Below are 21,608 nucleotides of genomic sequence, written 5' to 3'. Positions count from 1 at the left end.
GGTCTAGTTTGTTGAGAAAATCACGTTCCCGAAAGTTTCATTCCGTTTGGACTCCGTTTGATATTCCTTTTCTTCGAAACCCTAAAACAGGCAAAAAACAGCAATTCTGGGCTGGGCCTCCGGTTAATAGGTTAGTCCCAAAAATAATATAAAAGTGGATAATAAAGCCCAATAAGGTCCAAAACAGTAGATAATATAGCATGGAGCAATCAAAAATTATAGATACGTTGGAGACGTATCACCTCCTACGACCGCGCCCCTCTCCATGCTTCTCCAGCCTGGTTGTCCTCGTGAGGCCCGGTGGAGCATCCTCGAGAAGAGTCAGCCGCCGAAGTGTCGCTAGCTTGGGAGGTACCGGTATCCGGCACGGCTGATGAGGTTCCAAAGGCTCAGGAGCCTTTGATCTCCCAGGCTCTTGTGACAACGTCGCCCCCTTCTCCTGCTGCGCCCCTGGCCCCAGGTTCTTCTGCTTCCTCTGTCATCTTCGAGCACGCCCTTTCGGAGATGGCCCAGCTGCGGGAAGATCTCTAGGGCACGGACCCGCGCCTGGTGGCCGGGCGTCTAGAGCTGGCCTCTGGTTGGCTTCACTCCGACTCGGCGGTTCGAGCATCGCTGAGCCAAGCCGCGGCGGCCTTCGAGATGGAGAAGCAGGTCACCGCCAAAGCTGCGGCCGATCGCGAGGCAGCATTGAAGGATGCCGAGGCTGCCCGCGGCCGCTGCCAAGACTGGAGGACAAGCTGAAGGACCTGCACAACCAGCATGCGGAAGAAGCATGTGGCCGTCAGACGAAGGAGGAGGAGATGAAAGCCCGAGCGGACACTATCAAGGGCCGCGACACCGAGCTGGGAGAGCTGGCAAAGGCGCAAGCGGTGGAGCGCGGCCGGCTAGAGGAGTTGGAGCGGAAGGCGAAGGCGAAGGAGGCCGACCTTGACGCCAAGGCGAAGGTCCTGGCTGAAGACCGCGTGGCCTTCTCGCTCCTCGAGGAGAGGTCGCGCGTGGCACTGAAGACACTGTATGAGAAGGTCTTGGAGAGGCCGCTGACCACCGACGAGGATGGCCCTGCTCTGCTGCTTCCCTTCTTGGTGAAGGCGCTTGAGGAAGTCGTGGAGGGCATCGGTCCCATGGCGGAGGCACATGCTCGCGTCCTTTCCTCAGTCGCGCTAACGCGGGTCTTCAGCCACCTGCACCTTCGTGACCCCTGCGCTCGTCTTGACAAGCCGTTGGAGCCTGTACCTGATGAACACTGCATGGCTGCCGCCGCAGCCGTGAAGGGTCAAGTGGAGGCCTTGCTGAAGAAGTTCGACGCCTTCGCCCCCACGCCCTCGGCCGGTGATGCAGGTGAAGGCAAGGCTACCCAGGAGGGGGCACCTTTTGCAGGTGTCGGTGGTGTCCAGGGGTGACTTGTGGCTGATTTTCTGCTTTATTCCTGCAACATGCCCCATGCCTCGTGGAGGCGTTAAACTCGCGTTTGATATTGTGAGAACAATATGTCTTGTAATATTTGCTTTGAGATTTTGCGATTTTCTTCATATTTGCTTTGTGTTCTGCGTCGGCAGAGCCCGGCCCCGCGCATACCTCAACCGCCGTTGGGCCAACCAGAAACCAGGACGGACCAAGGAGTGAGGGGCTACGTGACCAGTTAGGCTCCTGAGTCGCGATGCTCAGGAGTCCCCCTTGATGCGCAAATAGCCTATAGGAAGGGTACGCAAGGATAGGTTAATGTTCTATGTCGGCAGAGCCCGGCCCCGCGCATACCTCAACCGCTGTTGGGCCGACCAGAGACCAGGACGGACCAAGGAGTGAGGGGCTACGTGACCAGTTAGGCTCCTGAGTCGCGATACTCAGGAGTCCTCCTTGACTTGCAAACATTCTCCATACCTTTGCCCTGGCCGAGACTTGGCTCAGGAGGGGTGTGCGAGGACCAGGTCCGAGGGACCTGGTTGGGTGGCGTACACTTGGGCGTGACCCAAGCGCAGCCCCCGTGCCCAGCCCCCTAGCGCGGCTCTCCCGAGGGGAGGCGTTGCGGTGAGGCCGGACATCAAGCTCTGGGGCTGCCTGAGGTTGGTATGGATGTGGGGCCGCCCTTAGTTGTTTATCACCAGCGCGGAGCGTAGTGCTTCTGCTTGTGCACGGGCATAGCCGCTCCTCGGCAGTGTCAACGGCCAGCGCGGAGCATGGTGCTTCCACTGGGGCGTGATACGTCTCCAACGTATCTATAATTTTTGATAGCTCCATGCTATAGTATCTACTGTTTTGTACATTATTGGGCTTTATTATCCACTTCTATATTATTTTTGGGACTAACCTACTAACCGGAGGCCCAGCCCAGAATTGCTGTTTTTTTGCCTATTTTAGGGTTTCGAAGAAAAGGAATATCAAATGGAGTCCAAACGGAATGAAACCTTCGGGAACGTGATTTTTGGAACAAACAAGACCCAGGAGACTTGGACCCTATGTCAAGCAACCAACAGGGAGGCCACGAGGTAGGGGGCGCACCTACCCCCCAGGGCGCGCCCTCCACCCTTGTGGGCCCCCTGTTGCTCCACCGACGTACTTCTTCCTCCTATATATACCTACGTACCCCCAAACGATCAGATACGGAGCTAAAACCCTAATTCCACCGCCGTAACTTTCTGTATTCACGAGATCCCATCTTGGGGCCTGTTCCGGAGCTCCGCCGGAGGGGGCATCGATCACGAAGGGCTTCTACATCAACACTAGCCTCTCTGATGAAGTGTGAGTAGTTTACCTCCGACCTACGGGTCCATAGTTATTAGCTAGATGGCTTCTTCTCTCTTTTTGGATCTCAATACAAAGTTCTCCCCCTCTCTTGTGGAGATCTATTCAGTGTATTCTTCTTTTTGCGGTGTGTTTGTTGAAACCAATGAATTGTGGGTTTATGATCAAGTTTATCTATGAACAATATTTGAATCTCCTCTGAATTCTTTTATGTATGATTGGTTATCTTTGCAAGTCTCTTCGAATTATCAGTTTGGTTTGGCCTACTAGATTGATCTTTCTTGCAATGGGAGAAGTACTTAGCTTTGGGTTCAATCTTGCGGTGTCCTTTACCAGTGACAGTAGGGGCAGCAAGGCACGTATTGTATTATTTCCATCGAGGATAACAAGATGGGGTTTTCATCATATTGCATGAGTTTATCCCTCTACATCATGTCATCTTGCTTAAGGCGTTACTCTGTTCTTATGAAGTTAATACTCTAGATGCATGATGGATAGCGGTCGATGTGTGGAGTAATAGTAGTAGATGCAGGCAGGAGTCGGTCTACTTGTCTCGGATGTGATGCCTATATACATGATCATACCTAGATATTCTCATAATTATGCTCAATTATCTCAATTGCTCAACAGTAATTCGTTCACCCACCGTAAAATACTTATGCTCTCGAGAGAAGCCACTAGTGAAACCTATGGCCCCCGGGTCTATCTTCATCATATTAATCGTCCAATACTTTGTTATTTTCATTGCCTTTTATTTTACTTTCCATCTTTATCATAAAAATACCAAAAATATTATCTTATCATATCTATCAGATCTCACTCTCGTAAGTGGCCTTATAGGGATTGACAACCCCTATTTGCGTTGGTTGCGAGGATTTATTTGTTTTGTGCAGGTGCGAGGGACTCGCGCGTACTGGATTGATACCTTGGTTCTCAAAAACTGAGGGAAATACTTACGCTACTCTATTGCATCAGCCTTTCCTCTTCAAGGGAAAACCAACGCAAGTGCTCAAGAGGTAGCAAGAAGGATTTCTAGCGCCGTTGTTGGGGAGGTCTACGCAAAAGTCAACATACCAACTACCCATCACAAACCCTTATCTCCCGCATTACAGTATTTGCCATTTGCCTCTTGTTTTCCTCTCCCCCACTTCACCCTTGCCATTTTATTCGCCCTCTCTCTCTCTATCCTCCCTCTCTTTCTCTATTTGCCTCTTTTTGCCCGCTTCTTGTTTGCTTGTGTGTTGGATTGCTTGCTTGTCACGATGGCTCAAGATAACACTAAATTGTGTGACTTCACCAATACCAACAACAATGATTTTATTAGCACTCCGATTGCTCCTCTTACCGATGCTGAATCTTGTGAAATTAATCCTGCCTTGCTGAATCTTGTCATGAAAGATCAGTTTTCTGGCCTTCCTAGTGAAGATGCCGCTACCCATCTGAATAGCTTCGTTGATTTGTGTGACATGCAAAAGAAGAAATATGTTGATAATGATATTGTTAAATTGAAGCTATTTCCTTTTTGACTTAGAGATCGTGCTAAAGCTTGGTTTTCATCTTTGCCTAAAAATAGTATTGATTCTTGGGATAAGTGCAAAGATGCTTTTATCTCTAAGTATTTTCCTCCCGCTAAGATCATCTCTCTTAGAAACGGTATTATGAATTTTAAGCAACTTGATCACGAACATGTTGCACAAGCTTGGGAGAGGATGAAATTAATGATACGTAATTGCCCAACACATGGTTTGAATTTGTGGATGATTATACAAAAAGTTTATGCCGGATTGAATTTTGCTTCTAGAAATATTTTAGATTCGGCCGCGGGAGGTACTTTTATGGAAATCACTTTAGGAGAAGCTACTAAACTCCTAGATAATATTATGGTTAATTATTCTCAATGGCATACTGAAAGATCTAGTAATAAGAAAGTGCATGCGATAGAAGAAATTAATGTTTTGAGTGGAAAAATGGATGAATTTATGAAATTATTTGCTAATAAAAGTTTTTCCTCTGATCCTAATTATATTCCTTTGTCTACTTTGATTGAGAATAACAATGAACCTATGGATGTGAATTTTGTTGGTAGGAATAATTTTGGTAACAATGCGTATAGAGGAAACTTTAATCCTAGGCCTTATCCTAGAAATTCCTCTAATAATTATGGTAATTCCTACAAAAATTCTTATGGAAATTATAATAAGATTCCCTCTAATTTTTAATCTAATATTAAAGAACTTATTACTTCACAAAAGAATTTCAATGCTTTGATTGAAGAAAAATTGCTTAAGATTGATGAGTTGGCTTGGAACGTTGATAGAATTTCTCTTGATGTTGATTCTTTGAAACTTAGATCTATTCCACCTAAGCATGATATCAATGAGTCTCTCAAAGCCATGAGAATTTCCATTGATGAGTGCAAAGAAAGAACCACTAGGATGCGTGCTAAGAAAGATTCCTTTATAAGAGCGTGTTCTTCTAGTTTCCATGATAATAAAGATGAAGATCTAAAATTTATTGATGTGTCCCCTATTAAATCTTTGTTTTGCAATATGAATCTTGATAATGATGGGACTGAATATGGTCCACCTTTACCAAGAAGGCGTTCCAAAAATTCGGAGTCTTTAGATCTTGATGCTAAATTTGATAAAAGTGGAATTGAAGAGATCAAAACTCTAGATGTTAATGAACCTACCATTTTGTATTTCAAGGAATTTAATTATGATAATTGCTCTTTGATATATTGTATTTCCTTGTTGCAATCCTTGCTAAATTCTCCTCACGCTTATAGTCAAAATAAAGCGTTTACCAAACATATCGTTGATGCTTTGATGCAATCTTATGAAGAAAAACTTGAGTTGGAAGTTTCTATCCCTAGAAAACTTAATGATGAGTGGGAACCAACTATTAAAATTAAAATTAAAGATCATTAATGTTATGCTTTGTGTGATTTGGGTGCAAGTGTTTCCACGATCCCAAAGACTTTGTGTGATTTGTTAAGTTTCCGTGATTTTGATGATTGCTCTTTAAACTTGCACCTTGCGGATTCCACTATTAACAAACCTATGGGAAGAATTAATGATGTTCTTATTATTGCAAATAGGAATTATGTGCCCGTATATTTTATTGTTCTTGACATAGATTGCAATCCTTCATGTCCTATTATTCTTGGTAGACCCTTCCTTAGAACGATTGGTGCAATTATTGATATGAAGGAAGGAAATATTAGATTCCAATTTCCGTTAAGGAAAGGCATGGAACACTTCCCTAGAAATAAAATTAAATTACCTTATAAATCTATTATGAGAGCCACTTATGGATTGCCTACCAAAGATGGCAATACCTAGATCTATCCTTCCTTTTTATGCCTAGCTAGGGGTGTTAAACGATAGTGCTTATTGGGAGGCAACCCAATTTTATTTTTATTCCTTGCTTTTTGCTCCTGTTTAGTAATAAATAATTTATCTAGCCTCTGTTTTGGTTGTGTTTTTTGTGCTTAATTAGTGTTTGTGCCAAGTAGAACCATTGGGAAGACTTGGGGAAAGACTTGTTAATCTTGCTGTAAAAACAGAAACTTTAGCGCTCTCGAGAACAGCTGCCATTTTTATTTGGAAAGTTCTATTTAGTTAATTCTTTCTGCAGATGATTAATAGATAAATTTCTCACGTCCATAAATTTATTTTAGAATTTTTGGTGTTCCAGATCTTGCGCTAGCTACAGATTACTACAGATTGTTCTGTTTTTGACAGATTCTGTTTTTCGTGTGTTGTTTGCTTATTTTGATGAATCTATGGCTAGTAAAATAGTTTATAAACCATAGAGAAGTTGGAATACGGTAGGTTGAACACCAATATGAATAAATAATGGGTTCATTACAGTACCTTGAAGTGGTCTTTTGTTTTCTTTCGCTAACGGAGCTCACGAGATTTTCTACTTTAAGTTTTGTGTTGTGAAGTTTTCAAGTTTTGGGTAAAGATTTGATGGTTTATGGAACAACTAGTGGCAAGAGCCTAAGCTTGGGGATTACCATGTCACCCCCAAGATAATCTAAGTACACCTAAAAACCAAAGCTTGGGGATGCCCCGGAAAGCATCCCCTCTTTCGTCTACTTCTATCGGTAACTTTACTTGGAGCTATATTTTTATTCACCACATGATATGTGTTTTTCTTGGAGCGTCTTGTATGATTTGAGTCTTTATTTGATAGTTTACCACAATCATCCTTGCTCTACACAACTTTTGAGAGAGACACACATGATTCGGAAATTGTTAGAATACTCTATGTGCTTCACTTATATCTTTTGAGTTAAATAGTTTTGCTCTAGTTCTTCACTTATATCTTTTGGAGCACGGTGGTGGATTTGTTTTATAGAAACTATTGATCTCTCATGCTTCACTTAGATTATTTTTAGAGTCTTAAATAGCATGGTAACTTAAGTAATCCTATATGCTAGGTATACAAGATTAATAATAAAATTCTCTTATGAGTATGTCGAATACTATGAGAATTTGATACTTGATAATTGTTTTGAGATATGGGGATGGTGATATTAAAGATGTTCTAGTTGAGTACTTTTGAATTTGAGAAATACTTGTGATTAAAGTTTCTGATTCCCGTAGCGTGCACATATGGTGAACCGTTATGTGATGAAGTCGAAGCATGATTTATTTATTGATTGTCTTCCTTATGAGTGGCGGTCGGGGACGAGCGATGGTATTTTCCTACCAATCTATTCCCCTAGGAGCATGCGCGTAATACTTTGCTTTGATAACTTGTAGATTTTTGCAATAAGTATATGAGTTCTTTATGACTAATGTTGAGTCCATGGATCATACGCACTCTCACCCTTCCACCATTGCTAGACTCTCTAATACCGCGCACCTTTCGCCGGTATCATACACCCACCATATACCTTCCTCAAAACAGCCACCATACCTACCTATTATGGCATTTCCATAGCCATTGCGAGATATATTGCCATGCAACTTTCCACCGTTCCGTTATTATGACACACTTCATCATTGTCATATTGCTTTGCATGATCATCTAGTTGACATCGTATATGTGGCAAAGCCACCATTCATAATTCTTTCATACATGTCACTCTTGATTCATTGCATATCCCGGTACACCGCCGGAGGCATTCACATAGAGTCATATTTTGTTCTAAGTATCGAGTTGTAATTCTTGAGTTGTAAGAAAATAAAAGTGTGATGATCATCATTATTAGAGCATTGTCCCAGTGAGGAAAGGATGATGGAGACTATGATTCCCCCACAAGTCGGGATGAGACTCCGGACGAAAAATCTCAATATATATATATAAAGAGGCCATAAAAAAGAGAAAAGGCCCAAATAAAAAAATGAGAGAAAAAGAGAGAAGGGACAATGCTACTATCCTTTTACCACACTTGTGCTTCAAAGTAGCACCATGATCTTCATGATAGAGAGTCTCCTATGTTATCACTTTCATATACTAGTGGGAAATTTTCATTATAGAACTTGGCTTGCATATTCCAATGATGGGCTTCCTCAAAATGCCCTAGGTCTTCGTGAGCAAGCAAGTTGGATGCACACCCACTTAGTTTCTTTTTGAGATTTCATATACTTATAGCTCTAGTGCATCCGTTGCATGGCAATCCCTACTCACTCACATTGATATCTATTGATGGGCATCTCCATAGCCCGTTGATACGCCTAGTTGATGTGAGACTATCTTCTCCTTTTTTGTCTTCTCCACAACCACCATTCTATTCCACATATAGTGCTATGTCCATGGCTCACGCTCATGTATTGCGTGAAGATTGAAAAAGTTTTGAGAATGTCAAAAGTATGAAACAATTGCTTGGCTTGTCATCGGGGTTGTGCATGATTTAAATATTTTGTGTGGAGAAGATAGAGCATAGCCAGACTATAAGATTTTGTAGGGATAACTTTCTTTGGCCATGTTATTTTGAGAAGACATAATTGCTTAATTAGTATGCTTGAAGTATTATTATTTCTATGTCAATATTATACTTTTGTCTTGAATCTTTCGGATCTGAATATTCATACCACAATTAAGAAGAATTACATTGAAATTATGCCAAGTAGCATTCCACATCAAAAATTCTGTTTTTTCATTTACCTACTCGAGGACGAGCAGGAATTAAGCTTGGGGATGCTTGATATGTCTCCAACGTATCTATAATTTTTGATTGCTCCATGCTATATTATCTACTGTTTTGGATACTATTGGGCTTTATTATCCACTTCTATATTATTTTTGGGAATAACCTACTAACCGGAGGCCCATCCCAGAATTGTTGTTTTTGCCTATTTTAGGGCTTCGAGGAAAAGGAATATCAAACGGAGTACAAACGGAATGAAACCTTCGGGAACGTGGTTTTTGGAACAAACAAGACCGAGGGGACTTGGACCCTACGTCAAGCAATCAACAGGGAGGCCATGAGGTAGGGGGGCGCCTAGCCCCCTCCCCCAAGGCGCGCCCTCCACCCTCATGGGCCCCCTGTTCCTCCACTGACATACTTCTTCCTCCTATATAAACCTACGTACCCCCAAACGATTAGATACGGAGCCAAAACCTAATTCCACCGCCGTAACTTTCTGTATTCACGAGATCCCATCTTGGGGCCTGTTCCGGAGCTCCGCCGGAGGGGGCATCGATCACGGAGGGCTTCTACATCAACACCATAGCCTCTTCGATGAATTGTGAGTAGTTTACCTCCGACCTACAGGTCCATAGTTATTAGCTAGATGGCTTCTTCTCTTTTTTTGGATCTCAATACAAATTTATCCCCCTCTCTTGTGGAGATCTATTCGATGTAATCTTCTTTTTGCGGTGTGTTTGTTGAGATCGATGAATTGTGGGTTTATGATCAAGTTTATCTATGAACAATATTTGAATCTCCTCTGAATTCTTTTATGTATGATTGGTTATCTTTGCAAGTCCCTTCGAATTATCAGTTTGATTTGGCCTACTAGATTGATCTTTCTTCCAATGGGAGAAGTGCTTAGCTTTGGGTTCAATCTTGTGGTGTCCTTTCCCAGTGACAGTAGGGGCAGCAAGGTACGTATTGTACTGTTGCCATCGAGGATAACAAGATGGGGTTTTCATCATATTGCATGGATTTATCCCTCTACATCATGTCATCTTGCTTAAGGTGTTGCTCTCTTCTTATGAAGTTAATACTCTAGATGCATCTTGGATAGCGGTCGATGTGTGGAGTAATAGTAGTAGATGCAGGCAGGAGTTGGTCTACTTGTCTCAGACATGATGCCTATATACATGATCATACCTAGATATTCTCATAACTATGCTCAATTCTGTCAATTGCTCAACAGTAATTCGTTCACCCACCGTAAAATACTTATGCTCTCGAGAGAAGCCACTAGTGAAACCTATGGCCCCCGGGTCTATCTTCATCATATTAATGTTCCAATACTTTGTTATTTTCATTGCCTTTTATTTTAGTTTGCATATTTATCATAAAAATTCCAAAAATATTATTTTATCATATCTATCAGATCTCACTCTCGTAAGTGACCGTGTAGGGATTGACAACCCCTATTTGCGTTGGTTGCGAGGATTTATTTGTTTTGTGCAGGTGCGAGGGACTCACGCGTAGCCTCCTACTGGATTGATACCTTGGTTCTCAAAAACTGAGGGAAATAGTTACGCTACTCTATTGCATCACCCTTTCCTCTTCAAGGGAAAACCAACGCAAGTGGTCAAGAGGTAGCAGGGCGTGGGAGGGGGACTCCCTACTGCGGAGAGCCCTCGGGGCGGGGCTTGCACAGCTGGGCTAGACGAGGTGTATATGGTCACTCGTGAGCCAGCGCGAGACTCAGGAGGCCCTACCTCAAGGCGGGTTGCGCCTAGTCCTGATTCTTGTTCGCTGTCTTGGCCCTGTGAGGTGGTTAGACAACCCTCGCTGAACGAATCTCCTGAGGTCATCGCGTGAAAAAGCCAAGCACCAACGGCCCTAGGAGGTGACATGAACGGGGCCGGCCTGCCAGACAGAGCTCAGCCACTGGATTTATCGACACTGCAGGGACGGGCCCGAGCACAGACGCCGTGCTTAACTTACTCACGCGAAGGGTCCTGAAGAAAGACGGCCGGCGCGCGGCTCCCATGGTGGGTGACAATCAAGCAGGTGATAGTCATAGATAGATTAAGCATCAAAAGCAACCTAGCTCAGGTAAATGCAGGGAAGATGCAAGCCACTGGGTACGGCCCGAGCGGCTTGGGGATGATGCAGCCCGAGGGGTGCCCCCAACAGGGTAAGCTAAAGGCCTAAAAAGGAAAGATACATGCCACAGGGACGGACCCACGCGGCCTGGGAATGATGTAGCCCTGGGGGCACTCCCACCTGAATGAACTTGGAAAATGTCACCTAGTTCTGTTGATGAAGGAGAGTTAGGGCAGCTGAAGGTATGCGGCGAAGGGGCTGCTTCTCACGAGCCACTGGGGCCCAGAGCCTCGGGAGGCTCTGGGGGTCCAGGGGGTTCCTTGAGGACCGTCTTCATCTCCATCAGCACAGCGTGGTGCCTGGCCTCCTAAGCCGCCAGGACGCTCCGCAGGTTGCCTTGATAGGCGGACGCCATGCTCGGCAGGCCAAAAGGCATGCAAACATAGCTGTGAGGTGGGCCCTCGCAGCGTCCCATGCGCGAAGGCCAGAGAAGCTCCTGAAAGGTGGCCCGATTGAGCCCTGGGACGTCGATGCTGACGCGTAGCCCGGCATCCTTGGCTGGATGGTGAGTTGCGCTTGGTGAGCGGCGGCCGCCGCGCATGGCCTTTGCGTCTTGCAGTTCCTGAGTGGTCTTGGTGATGAACTCCTGAGCGGTGGGCACCCCTTGCCCTGTGTTCTCCTGAGGTAAACATGTCGCGAAGCACGCCTCCAAGTGGTGCCCAAGCGCTTCCCTCGTGATGTTGGGAAAGTCTGAGGCCCTCCAGAAGAGAGCCCCCGAGCCCTGCCCGAGAGGGGCGCTGGGCGCGCTTTCCTATGTGATGGAGGGAGGCGCCCTAGGCGCGGGGTGCCGATCCTGACGAGACGCCGCTTGCCTAAGGCCCTGTGTGGCGCAGCTACTTCTTCTTCTTGGGGTGGCCTCAGGAGGGCACTCGCCCTGACTGTCGGGGTCGTCGATTGCTGCAGCTTGGAAGGCACGCTCCAGGGAGCACACTGCATCTCTTTCTTCACACGGGACTGTGATGATTCCGCCGCTTCTCGGCATCTTGAGGACATTGTAGCCGTGATGGGTCACCGCCATGAACTTGGCCAGGGCTAGATCCCCGAGGATGGCGTTGTACGACAGGCGGATGTAGGCGACGTCGAAGTCGATGAGTTCGGTGCGGTAGTTGTTGCGTTCTCCGAAGGTAACGGGGAGGTGGACCTGCCCGACCGGGGTAGTAGAGCCGTCGGTCACTCCTGAGAAAGGCTTGGTAGGCTGAAGCTGGTCATATGGTACTTGGAGGTTGTCGAAAGTGTGGACGGATAGGACATTGAGCCCTGCGCCGCCGTCAATGAGGGTCTTCGTAACTTGCACGTTGATGATGACTGGTGAACAGAGCATTAGGAGGACGCCTGTAGTAGCCGCACACTTGAGCTAATCTGCCGAACTGAATGTGATGGGGCACCGGGACCATCTGAGCAGGCGTGTGGCCTTGAGCTTGGGGAGAACTGCATTCACTACGCTAGCAAACTGTTTGAAGATACATTGCGAGGCTGGGGCTTGAGCTCCACCCAAGATGCAGGCGATAGCGCGCGGCTCCTAGAAGCCCCCAGCTCCCTCGTCTTGATGGTGGTCATCATTCCTTCTGGGTGGTGGCGGTAGTGGAGGAAGGCCAGCGTTGCCTTGAGGACGAGCCTCACGAGGTTGGTCCCTCCATGCGCCCTCGCGAGGCTGATCCTGCCAGCAGTCCTCATGAGGCCGGTCGTGCCACTCCTGGCGCGGGCCACGGTCGTCCCAACGTCCGCCGCCACGTCCTCCTCCTCGGCCGTAGCCCCGGTCGCCGTGCTTGGGGTGTTGACCGAAGCGTTCTTCTCGAATGGCTCTAAGCTCTTGACAGTCGCTAGTGTTATGGGTATGCAGGTTGTGGAAGGGGCAGAACAGTCAGCTGTCCTTGGATGACTCGGGCTGGTCTCTGCCGCGTTTGGTGTCTGGTTCCGCCGCGAGCATGGATGCTCCTTTGCACTTCACATCCTTGGCCTTGGCTTTCTTCTCCTATGGGTCCACTACAAGGAGCTCGAGGAGGGAGAGGCGCCCCTCCTCAGCTCTTGCACACTTGGTCGCGATGTTGAACAGCTCCAAGGTCATGCACAGCTCCTCATGGTTGGCGAGCTCCTCCTTCATCTTGACGTCGCGGACACCGTCAGAGAACATAGAGATGATGGCCTCGTCGGTCACCTTGGGGATCTTATTCGCACATTGTTGAAGCGCTGGATGTACTTTTGCAGGGTCTCTCCTGGTTGTTGCTTGATGCGACACAGGTCACCCACGACCGGGGGGCGGTCGCGAGTGCCCTGGAAGTTGGCGATGAAGAGGTTACGCATCTCGTCCCAGGAGGAAATCGAGCCTGGAGGCAGGTTCAGGAGCCAGGAGCGGGGGCCATCCTTGAGATCCATGGGAAACCAGTTCGCCATGACTTTCTCGTCGCTGTTGGCCGCCTCGATGCTCAGCTCGTAGAGCTTCAGGAACTCCGTGGGGTCAGGGGTGCCGTCGTAGCTAGGAGGCAGATCTGGCTTGAACTTGCCCGGCTAGGCGACGCTACGCAGCTCGGGGTGAAGGCGCGGCAGCCGGCCATGGTCACCGGGGCCCGCCTTGGAGGTGGAGCTTGGTCTTGGCGCCCGCACGCCGCTACGGCATGCGGCACAGGGCCTTGCCGCAGCAAACGATCCTGGCGCGGCGCTGCGAGGAGTGGCGGAGCGTTCGCTTGCGGTCGAGGGACTTCTTGACAGCTTCTTTCTTCACGCGCGGGCGCCGGACGTGGTGGGTCGCACCGTGGAGCCACGTGCCTTGGTGCTAGGGTGCCGTCTTGGTGCAGAGGTGGTGGAGGTGCTTCGTGAGTTGCGTCGCCCGTGGTTGGCGGAGGGCGAGGCAGAGAGTGGGATGGTGCAGGGGAGCCCCCTGCGGCGCAGACGAGCTCGGTGATGCGGTCAAGCCAGTCCTTGTAGAGGTCATCGACTGGGCGATAGCGCAGGAGCTTGTGTGCCATGAGGAGCGCAGCCCATGCGTCCGCGAGAACACGACGAGCGTGAGACGATGAACCAGCGGGAGTTAGTGATGGAGTGGCAGTGCGGCCGTCCTGTCGCACCGACCTTGCTGCTCGTTCCCGGCCGGGCCGGTGGCGGTGTTGGCAGCAGGCGACAGAGAGCGACAGGGTGGCCCGCCAACAAGGGCCGTCTGAGCAACGCGGGTGGCGAGGGCAGCTCGGCGCTCGGCGCGGGCGTGGCGTGCGTCCGCCATGGAGACGATGAAGTGGCTTGACACGGAGCGACGGAAAGGAAGCTTCGGTGCACCCCTACTTGGCGCGCCAAATGTCGGATCACGGGTTCCGGCAAAACCATTAAGGTTCGAACACTGGGGTGTGCGCGAAGATCTCCCCCCCCCTATCGATCCACGTCCTAACTTAGATAATATCTCACGAACTGGCTCGACGAACTCGCAACACAAAGGACACAAGATTTATACTGGTTTGGGCCACCGTTGTGGCGTAATACCCTACTCCGGTGTGGTGTAGGTGGATTGCCTCTTGGGTTGAGGATGAACAGTACAAGGGGAAGAACAACCTCCTGAGGTTGAGGTGTTCTTGTGCTTGGTGGGTATGTTGCCAAGGGTGTGGTGGCTCCAATCTCCGATCTCTCTCCTTAGCTACGGTGGTGGCTAGTTATATTTATGGTGGCCCTGGTCCTCTCCCCAAATATTGAGCAGGAAGGGAGCCAACAACGGCCAATTTGAAAGGGGACAGCTAGTACAAGCTATCCTGACAAAAGCAGTCTTCTCCTGCCAAAGGCTCTGGTGGTGACGCCATCTTGGGATCCACGGTGACCTCCGTATTGCCGTCCTTCTGGTCTTGGTCTAGTTGCACCAATATGTAAACCTTTGCTTGATGCCTCGGTACTCCGCTCCTGCGATTGCCCCCTTAGCACCAAAAAGGAAATAAGGACGCTATGCGCGCTGGCGCCCACCTGGCGCCCGCCTGGTCTCGATCGTCATGGCTTATGTCACGAGAACCTCGCGAGGTTTGCCTGGCCTTGAACTCTCTGCCCCTCACGAGCCAGCCTGGTGAGGCCGCTCCTGGGGAGGTCTTGTGTCGTCCGCCTTGCGAGGCTTAGCCCCTCGCGAGGGTCTTGATTCCTTGTTGATGAAGAGGGACCATACAGGCCTGCTAGCAGAGCCACGCCGTGGGCTGCAGGCAGGAAAGTCTAGGTACCCCCGTTTCCAGAACGCCGACATATTTCATTGGATTTAACATGACATAGTACTAATTTATTTTTAAATTTGTTTTAGTATGGCTACTAATTTTTGGATTAAGAATATTTTTTTCCTCAGCAAAAATTTGCGAATTTTCAAAATTTCCCACATATTTAGTTAATTTTTTAACCCTGGTACTGACCAGAAAATGGGCAGCAATTCTAAAACTAGAAAATGGGCTGCAATAAATTCCATATGAATTAGAAAATGAGTAAAAATTATAAAAATAATAGCAAATGGGCTGTACACGCCACAGATTTCGAGGCTGACTTATTTACGCAAGGCCTTGTCAGTCAACACACGATTCTAGCAGCAGTGACTGTTGGATGTCCATCCAACGGCCGACGTGCTTCTTCAATCTCTGATCTTCCTGCTCCAGCCGGCGGGACTGCCTGCTCCCTCCTCTTGTAGCCCGCTGTGATGTCACGCAGGCTTCCCCGGCCCACCCTACTCCCTCCACTGGGCTGGCCGCACGCAATCAACTGCCTCCTTATTACACGAAAAAAATGATTCCTCCCACTAACATCTGGAGCGCATCGGTTGGGAGGCTGACCTGTGGGCCTACTAAGTTGACGCATACGCAGGGCTTGTCAACTTAGTCAACAAACGATTCTAGCAGCAGTAACCGTTGGATTTGAATCGAACAGTCCTGCTGCTTCTTCAATCGCTGCTCTTCTTGCACTAGCCGCCCAAACCAGCGCCAGCGAGACCGCCTGCGCTTGCCTCCAGTGGCCGGCCGTGCTGCCATTGAGGCCTCACCGCCCCCTACTACTCCCACCGCTAGCCAGGCCCTGCGGGGACGGCAACCTCACACCGCAGCCGAACCAGTGAACCCTCGTACTCCTCTCCGCGTGGGCATCCGCTGCCGCGTCTTCCCCGGCTCCGCGTCGTCCCCTTCCTAGGCCTCGTCGTTGTCCACCGCCTTGGTGCTCTCGGTGCGGCGTGGTCAATGTGATCAACGACCGACTTCCATCGGAAGAGTACTGCATGTGGAGAGGCTGACAGCTGGGTCCACGGCCACAGCCCAGTTTTTTTGTGATTTGCCAAGTAAGTCGCTTTGTCAGGCCTGTTGGGCTGCAAATCTTTCAAGAGAGGAGAGCTTCATTCGGCTGGCCAAGAAAATGGCCTTTCAGTAATGAGAAATGGGCTATACATTTTTAAAACACATCAGACTGACAATTAGTTTTAAATTTCTTTTTTTTCATTTCGAGATTTTAAATTGCATTGAGTTTTATGTGTAGACAATTTGTTGGATTTTATATTGATATATATTTATTTTTAAAATCAGTTTGAACATTAATCAAAATTTTGGGATTAAAAACATTTCGGACCACACCGAAATATGCAAAATTTCGTACAATTTTTTAACCGTGGCCACAATATGGGCTGTAATGCTAACAAGAAGAATATGGGCTCCAAAAAACCTTAAGAATTAGCAAATGGGCTGTAAATTATTAGAAATAATGGCAGATGGGTTGTATGCTGTTTTCCACAGATTTGAGGCTTTCCTAAAAAAAGGTTGACGCACAAGCAGTGACTGTTGGATTTTCATCCAACGGCCGTCGTGCTTCTTCAATCTCTGCTCTTCCTGCTCCAGCAGCTCATACAAGCACCGGCGGGACTGCCCGCTCCCTCCTCCCCGTGGCCGGCTGTGCTGCCGCGTAGGCCTCACCGCCCCATCGTACTCCCATCGCTGGCCTAGCCATGCCTCTACTCACTCACACCTTCTGTTATTCTCCGGCGACGGCAGACAAACCAGTAAACCCTCATACAGGCGTACTCCCCTCCGCATGGGAAACAACTACCGAGTCTTCCCTGGCTCCATGTCGTTCCCTTCCAAGGCCTCGCCGTCGTCCACCGCCCTGGTGCTCACGGCGCGGCCTGGTCAACGTGGTCAACAACCGACATGCATCTGAAGTGGACTAAGCGTGGAGAGGCTGACAGCTGGGTCCACGACCGCACGCAAGGAAATGCCTCCTTATTACGTGCAAAATAACGATTCCTCCAATTGACATCAGGGACCCACCGAAAGGGCCTCTGTATTTCGCGAAAAAAATGTTACCGTCGCTGATAGCTCGGTCCCACCAGCTATATTTTTGCACGCAAGGAAGTGCCTCCTTATCACGCACAAAAAATGAATACTCCCCCTGCTAGCTGGGACCCAGTATAGTGGGAGGCTGGCTTGTGGGCCTACTAAGTTGACGGGGACGGAGGGCTTTGTCAACTTAGTCAATATGCACGATTCTAGCTCCATTGATCGTACGATGTCCATCCAACGGCCGTAGTGCTTCTTCAACCTCTAGTCTTCTTGCTCCAGCCGCCCAAACCAGCGCCGGTCGTGCCTCGGGCTCCTGACTCCCGTGGCCGGCTGCGATGCCACAGAGGCCTCACCGCCCCCTACTACTCCCACCGCTAGCCAGGCCATCCCTCTACTCACCCACACCCCATGTTATCCTGCGGCGACGGCAGCCTCACACCGCAGTCGAACCTGTGAACCATCGTACTCCTCTCCGCACGGGCTTCCACTACCGCGTCTTCCTCGGCTCCGCGTCGTCCCCTTCCTAGGCCTCGCCGTCGTCCACCGCCCTGGTGCTCTCGGCGCGGCGTGGTCAACGTGGTCAAGGAACAACTTCCATCGGACGTGGACTGTACATGGAGAGGCTGACAGCTAGGTCCACGGTCGCAGCAAGGAAGTGCCTCCTTATTATGCGCAAAATAATTATTCCTCCACCTGACAACGGGGACCCACCGGACGGGCCACCGTATTTCACGAAAAAAACATTTCCCCCTGACTGCTGGGACCCACCAGCTACATCTTTGCACGCAAGGAAGTGCGTCCGGGCAAAAAAAACAATTCACCCCCTTGACTGCTGGGACCCACCAGCCAGATCTTCGCACACAAGGAAGTGCCTGACAGTCGGGACCCACCTGGTCGAAGCGTACGTAGCGTTGTCATTCTGGTCGCGAACGTGTACGTACATACTGGTTGATGTAGAGGCGTGCATGTGTCGTAGTAGAGGCGCGCACGTAGCATGTACATGTACATACAGCGGCCAGTGTGCAAGAAATAAAATACGGCCATGTACATATATACGGGCAGGGTCTTGAATGCCTACTCACTCATACGTATGGCCAGGGCTCGTGTACATGGCTGGGTCGGAATGGAGAAACAGTGTCGTCGTCGTGTTCATGGGGAGCCAACCGGCTGGGTCGGAACGGAATGCGTCGTCGTGTTCATTGGGAGGGCTTGGACGGAATAGCCGGTGGAAACGAGGCATGGCATACCGCAGAACGGAGGAAACGGCCTTGTGTTCGACCGGCCACGGTCGAAACGGGACCCTGTTCATCGGGAGGGGTCTGGCGTACCGCAAAACGGAGGAAACGGACCTCGTATGGTCGAAACGGGTGTCCTGTTGATCAGGAGGGGTGTGGCGTACCGCAAAACGGAGGAAACAGACTTGTGTTAGAGCGCTATGGTCGAAACGGGGGTCTTGTTCATCGGGAGGGGTGTGGCGTACCGCAAAACGGGACTCCACGGGATACTGTTCATCTCCATCGTCGACCCTCTCCAGCCTCCACGGGCTACTGTTCATCCACCGTCAACCTCCTCTAGCCTCCACCTGCGACTCTTCATCCACAGGCTCCTGTTCATCCAGCCTCCACCGCGCGCTACTCCACCGGCTACTGTTCAACAAGCCCTCTCCATGGGCTCCTGTTCAACCACCCCTCCACGGGCTACTGTTCATCCAGCCCTCCACCATCTACTGTTCATCCATCCCTCCACGGGGTGGTCCTGTTCATCCTGCCCTCCACGGGGTCCTGTTCATCCAGTCCGAACCGGCTCGATCGATCGGGGTCCTGTTCATCCAGAGGCAACACCACGGGGTCCTGTTCATCCACCCCCACCGGGAACTGTTCATCCAAACCCCCCCAGCAACACTCACTATTCATCCAGTGGCAACATCGATCGGCTTCAGTTAGTAGCAGTAGCGAAGTAATCGCTCGATCGGGTTCAGTTAACAGCCATCAATCGATCGCTCTGGTTCAGTAACGTGTAGCCTGCAGTGCAATCGCTCGGGTTCAGTTAGAGCCCAACGCCTCGCGTGCGTGTACGAGAGAAACGAACATCACTCGGTCCCGACCACCCACCGTAACCGGGAACACCCTGATATTTTCCTCGCCCTCGCCTCTACCACGGTTTTTTCCGTCATGGACAGCCCAAAGAATGTCATGCAGCTGCGTCTCCGGCCCGCCCAGGACAAAAGGCCCATTTTCTGTCATGATTTTTTGTCATAGAAGTAGGAGCCCACCACATACAATCTCCTGATACTAGGTTTTGTCACAATTATCGTCATAGAAGTGTCATAAGTATGACAGAAAAAATTTCGTTCGGCCCAAAATGTCACGGATGTGTCTTTTTTTGTAGTGCACCGGGAGTTGGACCCCCCTTCCCTAGTTGGATTAGGAGAGGAAGGAAGGGGGAGAGAGAGGGAAGGAAAGGGGGGCCGGCCCCCCACCCAATTCGGATTGGGCTTGGGGGGCGCGCCCCCTCCTAGGCTGCCTTCTCCTCTCTCCCACTACGGCCCAATAAGGCCCATATACTTCCCGGGGGGTTTAGGTAACCTCCCGGTACTCCGGTATATGCCCGAACTCACCCGGAACCATTCCGATGTCCGAATATAGGCTTCCAATATATCGATCTTTATGTCTCGACCATTCCGAGACTCCTCGTCATTTCCGTGATCATATCCGGGACTCCGAACTACCTTCGGTACATCAAAACACATAAATTCATAATACTGATTGTCATCGAACATTAAGCGTGCGGACCCTACGGGTTCGAGAACTATGTAGACATGACCGAGACTTATCTCTGGTCAATAACCAATAGCGGAACCTAGATGCTCATATTGATTCCTACATATTCTATGAAGATCTTTATCGGTCAAACCACATAACAACATACGTTGTTCCCTTTGTCATCGGTATGTTAATTGTCCGAGATTCGATCGTCGGTATCATCATACCTAGTTCAATCTCGTTAGCGGTAAGTATCTTTACTCATTCTGTAATGCATCATCCCGCAACTAACTCATTAGTCACATTGCTTGCAAGGCTTATAGTGATGTGCATTACCGAGAGGGCCTAGAGATACCTCTCCGATACACGGAGTGAAAAATCCTAATCTCGATCTATGCCAACTCAACAAACACAATCGGAGACACCTGTAGAGTATCTTCATAATCACCCATTTACGTTGTGACGTTTGATAGCACACAAGGCATTCCTCCAATATTCGGGAGTTGCATAATCTCATAGTCAGAGGAATATGTATAAGTCATGAAGAAAGCAATAACAATAAAACTCAATGATCATAACGCTAAGCTAACGGATGGGTCTTTTCCACCACATCATTCTATATTGATGTGATCCCGTTCATCAAATGAAAACACATGTCTATGGTCAGGAAACATAACCATCTTTGATTAACGAGCTAGTCAAGTAGAGGAATACTAGGGACACTCTGTTATGTCTATGTATTCACACATGCACTAAGTTTCCGGTTAATACAATTCTAGCATGAATGATAAACATTTATAATGATATAAGGAAATATAAATAACAACTTTATTATTGCCTCTAGGCCATATTTCCTTCAATTATACTGAAAGTGCAACTATCCCTGGATGGTTTTGGTAATCCTAACAACATATTGCCCATTGAGCTAATGCTATTTCAAGATAAATATTTCAGGAAAGCTCAATGTTTGGCATGGCATGGATTAGAAAGTGGACCCCTCAAAATACTAACGATACATGTTGGATCAAGCTCAAGACTCTACATTTTACTTTTAGTGATCCAAAATCACATTGAGTCCATAGGAAAAGCCAATACTATTAAAAGGGGATGAGGTGTTGCTTAATGAGTTACTTGCTCAAAATGCTTAGTGATATGCTCCAAAACCCTCAACTACTTTCTCATATCCACATATGTCCCAAACCAAAAGTCAAACTCAGCCCCACCGAAATTTCCTACCCGGCGCCACCGAGTTCACTTGACATAGCCACTGCCACAAACCCTAGTCATTTCGGTCTCACCGATAGGGATCTCGGTCTCACCGAGATGGGATTGCAAACTCCCTGTTTCCCTTCGTAACGTTTCGGTCTAAACGAGTTGAATGATCGGTCCCACCGAGTTCGCAATGCAAACTCTCTGTTTCCGGTTCGTAACATTTCGGTCTAACCGAGTTGAGCGAATCGGTCCCACCGAGTTTGCCTGACCAACTCTCGGTTTTCCTATTACCAGAATCGGTCCCATCGAGTTTGTGTAATCGGTCTCACCGAGATTACGTTATGCCCTAGCCCTAATGGAATCGGTCCCACCAAAAATCCTAACGTT

Source organism: Triticum urartu, chromosome 6A (genome assembly GCF_056163025.1).
Source record: "Triticum urartu cultivar PI428250 chromosome 6A, HENAU_Tu73, whole genome shotgun sequence".
NCBI classification, from domain to species: Eukaryota; Viridiplantae; Streptophyta; class Magnoliopsida; order Poales; family Poaceae; genus Triticum; species Triticum urartu.
This window is presented reverse-complemented; position numbering follows the sequence as displayed.